This window comes from Herpailurus yagouaroundi, unplaced genomic scaffold (assembly GCF_014898765.1).
Source record: "Herpailurus yagouaroundi ecotype Mexico unplaced genomic scaffold, PumYag 250, whole genome shotgun sequence".
Classification (NCBI taxonomy): domain Eukaryota; kingdom Metazoa; phylum Chordata; class Mammalia; order Carnivora; family Felidae; genus Herpailurus; species Herpailurus yagouaroundi.
In genome coordinates this window covers 25008103-25013529 of record NW_024412467.1, presented here as the reverse complement: position 1 = coordinate 25013529, position 5427 = coordinate 25008103, and positions in this window count along the sequence as shown.

The following is a 5427-nucleotide window of genomic DNA, read 5'->3' as shown; positions in this document are numbered from 1 at the left end:
GAAAACTAAATTTCCCTGAATATATCTCATATTATAGCTTTGACTTCAAAACCAGGTAAATATTATATACTTATGAAAAAAACTGAAAACAATGGAGGAAATAAAAACCAAATTCACCAAATGATACTAACCAAATATCAAGTTGAAGTTTTAATCACTAGAGTCCAATTATCCGAAGTTACTCTAATAGTTGGTAATTTGTGTACCTAGTGAGATGTATTCTCTAAGGGCAAAACAAAAACAAAAACAAAAACAAACAAATAAAACTCAAACTTCTATGGAGGTTCCTCAAAAAACTGAAAATAGAACTACCCTACAATCCAGCCATTGCAGTGCTATGTATTTACCCAAAGGATACAAAAATACAGATTCAAAGGGGTACATGCACCTAATGTTTATAGCAGCATTATCAATAGTAGCCAAACTATGGATAGAGCCCAAATGTCCATATGTGTGTGTGTGTGTGTGTGTGTGTGTGTGTGTGTGTGTGTGGGAATATTACTCAGCCATCAAAAGCAATGAAATTTTGTCATTTGCAACAATGTCATGGGAGCTAGAATGTATTATGCTAAACGAACTAAGTCAATCAGAGAAAGACAAATACTATATGATTTTACTCATATATGTAATTTAAAAAACAAGACAGATGAACATATGGGAAGAGGGGGGAAAGAGGAAAGAGGGAAACAAACCACAAAAAACTCTTAACTATAGAGAACAAACTGAGGGTTGATGGAAGGAGGTAGGTGGGGAATAGGCTAGATGGGTGATAGGTATTAAAGAAGGCACTTGTTATGAGAGCACTGGGTATTGTATGTAAGTGATGAATCACTGAAGTCTACTCCTAAAACCAACATTGCACTGTATGCTAACTAACCTATATATATATATATATATATATATATATATATATATATATATATACATATATATATATATGTAAAACAAAGAACTAAAACTGTTTTCAGTCACCACATTATTATCAAAAAACTGGGATTCATATTTTGATACAAGAATAGAGATGCACACCTATACACATACACACAGGAATGATAAAGCAAATAAATAATTATACTGATGTGATATTCAGCACAAGAGAAAAGAGATACAGATATCAAATGAAAAACTTAAGTAAAAGAGTGTGTGGGTGACTTAGTTGATTGATCATCTGACTCTTGATTTCAGCTCAAGTCATGATCCTAGGGTTGTGAGATAAAGTTTTACATCAGGCTCCACATTGAGCATGGAGCCTGCTTGAGGTTTTCTCTCTCTCTCTCTCTCTCTCTCTCTCTCTCTCTCTCTCTCGCTCCCTCTGCTGCTTTCCTCCACTTGCACATACTCTTTCTCTCTAAAACAAAAACAAAAACAAAACTAAAACTAAAACAAAACAACAAAAAACTTAAGTAAAAACCTCATAATCCTACAGTGAATTAGAAATATCATGCATTTTCTTTAAGCAAATTTTTTCTTCCTAGTACTGTCCACTGTAAAATCGTGGAAAAAATGATCCACCCATAAGCAGTGCACACCTCTAGAACTTAGATTTTGGTCTCAATACTATTTCTATGAACAAAGAACTAGGACTACTTGGATAAATAGATAATTCTAGGTATGAGGCAGAAAATGTAGTGAGTCTGTAATATCTGGTCAGATAAGAAATCTAGAAGGCTATGAATGGATTTAAATACACTATAGATGTTTAAAAAGCTGTTAGTTAATTATATAGTTATATAGGTGTGTATGCGTGTGTGTGTGTGTGTGTGTGTGTGTGTGTGTGTGTCCTTTGTAGAATCCTAGGACCATCAAATTATTTGAAAACAGGTAAATAAAAGGAATTAAACATTTACCCTACTATTCTGCACAGACTGATCCAAGTAACAAACAATTGATGAGGAAAGGTTTTTCTTACATAAGTATTCTAACTTATAAAGAAAGAAGTGGTGGAATAGTAATGTCACAATCTTGCAATACCTGATGGCAACAGGCAACTGTCATCAATGGATGCAAAGACCATGAGACAATAAGCTGATGGAGAGTTTTATAATAGATGAATCAAGCTTAGACTCAAATTCACAAATATCTTAACTTACAAAAAGAACAGTCAATAACCAGTCATTATGAGCCTCCATAGAGAAATCCACATCATCAGTATTCTTGGAAAACAAAAATAAAAGCTAAATACAGTCGAGCCTCTAGATCTGTCAAATCACCAAAAATATAGGGGAAAGAACATGTTAACCAATACTACATAATCAAAAAGTCCAAATGGTAGGAAAATCTACAGGACAAACAATCTGACTTATTTAACAATTAAACTTCAATGATAAATTAAAAACAGGCAAGGAAGATCTATAAATTCAAGATAATTAGAAGACTTATCAACTAAACAAAATGGGAGGACCTTTGGAGTCTGGATCAATCAAACTAATTGTTCATTAAAAATGACACTATTGGGATAGCACTACTAGGGATTTATCTAAAGGATATAAGACTGCTGATTCATAGGGGCACATGTACCCCAATGTTTATAGCAGCACTTTCAACAATAGCCAAATTATGGAAAGAGCCTAAATATCCATCAGTTGATGAGTGTATAAAGAAGATATGGTTTATATATACAATGGACTACTATGCAGCAATGAGAAAGAATGAAATCATGCCATTTGCAGCAAGGTGGTTGGAACTGGAAGGTATTATGCCGAGTGAAATAAGTCAGTCAGAGAGAGACAGATATCATATGTTTTCACTTATATGTGGATCTTGAGAAACTAAACAGAAGACCATGGGGGAAGGGAAGAGGAATAAAAATAGTTACAGAGAGGGAGGGAGGCAAACCATAAGAGACTCTTTTTTTATTATTTTATTTTTTTTAATTTACATCCAAATTAGTTAGCATATAGTGCAACAATGATTTCAGGAGTAGATTTCTTAATGCCCCTTACCCATTTAGCCCACCCTTGCTCCCACAATCCCTCCAGTAACCCTCTGTTTGTTCCCCATATTTAATGTGGAAAACAAACTGAGTGTGTATGGGGGGGTGGGGGAGAGGGGAAAATGGGTGATGAGCATTGAGGAGGGCACTTGTTGGGATGAGCACTGGGTGTTGTATGTAAGAGATGAAACACAGGAATCTACCCAAAAAACCAAGAGCACATTTTACACAATGGATGTTAGCCAAATTGACAATAAATTATATGTTTTTTTTAAAAAATGACACTATTGAGGAAATTTTTAAATATTTTTATTAAAGTATAATTAACATATAGTGTTATATTAGTTTCAGGGTACAATACGATGATTCAACAGTTCTATACATTACTCAGTGCTTATCAGGATAAGTGTATTCTTTTTTTAAAAAAAAGGTTTATTTATTTTGAAAGAGAGAGAGAGAGAGCATATGAAAGGGGAAAGGCAGAGAGAGAAGAGAAAGAGAATCCCAAGCAGGCTCCATACTGTCAGAGCAGAGCCCAATGCAGATCTCAAGCCCATGAACCTTGAGATCATGACCTGAGTCAAAATCAAAAGTTGGGCACCTAACTAACTGAACCAGGTGCCCCAGGATAAGTGAACTCTTAATCCCCTTCACCTATCTCACCCATACCACCCCCCCCCCACTTCCTTTGGTAACCATCAGTTTGTTCTCTGTATTTAAGATTCTGTTGTCTCTTTGTTTTTTCATTCGTTTTATTTCTTAAATTCCACATTTGAGTGAAATCATATGGTATTTGTCTTTCTCTGACTTAGTACATTTAGCATCATACCATCTAGGTCCATCCCTATTGTTACAAATAACAAGACCTCATTCATTTTTATGACTGAGTAATATCCCATTCACTTTTCTTCATTCATTCATCTATGGATGGACATTGGGTTACTTCCATATCTTGGCTATTGTAAATAATACTATAATAAATATAAAGGTCCACACATATTTTCAAATTAGTGTTTTCATTACCTTTGGGTAGCTACCCAGCATTGGAAATACATATGGTAATTGTATTTTTAATTTTTTGAGGAAACTCCATACTGGTTTTGACTGTACCAATTTGAATTCCCACCAAAATTGAACAAGGGTTCCTTTTTTCTCCATGTCCTTGCCATCACTTTCCATTTCTTTGTTCTTTTGATTCTAGCCATTTTGACAGGTGTAAGGTGTAAGGTTACATCTCATTGTGATTTTGATTTGCAATTCCCTGATGAATAGTGATGTTGAGCATGTTTTCATGTGTTTGTTGTCCATTTTTATGTCTTCTTGAGAAAAATGTCTATTCAGGTCCTCTGCCATTTTTTAAATCAGATTATTTGGGGTTTTTTGGTGTTGAGTTGTAGAAGTCTTTTACATATTTTAGATATTAATCCCTTATCAGATATATCATTTGCAAATATCTTCTTTGAGACTACTAGGGAAATTTAAATACTGACTAGATATTTCATAATACTATGAAAATATTAGTAATATTTTGAGATTTGATAATGATACTGTGGTTATATTTTTATTTTTTAAAAAATAAGTCCATATCTTTTAGAGATATTAATTACAAAATAAATAATATGGTCTCTTGGATTTGATCCACAAAAACCTAGGGAAGGGTGGGAAGTAGGCACAGTGAAGATACAAATGAAACAAGAGTGGCCATAAATTAGTAAATGTTGATTGGGATGATGATTACATGAGATTTTGTTATACTATTGTTTCTATTTTTGTATATGCTTGAAATTTTCCATGATAAAAAGTTGATAGATGATAGATAGAAAGATAGATAGACCCTTAGACAGCCAGATATTCTCTTCACAGCTCGGTCACAATCTTTCCTATGTGATTTGCTAACATGGGTTTTACCCTCTCTGGACAAAACAACTGTCCTCAATTTTCTAGAAGAACAAGGGGCTTGATTTTTCTCTTTCTTTCTAGAACAGTGGCTAAGGCATTAGCTGAATGCTAGGTCTAAATATCCCAAGGAAGTTTCCCAATCACCCAAGACTGTTTTTCCCTTTTCCAGTTTCCACCTGGAAATTTCGCTTAGTTGATTACTGCCAAGGAATTTTCCCAACTGGGTTTATCTTTGCAAGATGATCTCCCCCAAGATGAAGGGGAATGAGAAAGACAAAGACTGTGGAATCTAGGAGTTCAGTTGTTACAATATTTTTATTGTAAAATAAACAAGAGTTATTTTTCTAGATAAAAAAAGAAAAGAGAAAAGAAAAGAAAAAAGAAAAGAAAAGAAGAAGGATGAGGAGGAGGAGAAAAGAAGAAGAAGAAGAAGAAGAAGAAGAAGAAGAAGAAGAAGAAGAAGAAGAAGAAGAAGAAGGAGGAGGAGGAGGAAGAGGAGGAGAAGGAAGGAGGAGGGGGAGGAGGAGGAGGAGGAGGAGGAGAAGAAGGGGAGGAGGAGGAGGAGGAGGAGGAGGAGGAGGAGGAGGAGGAGGAGG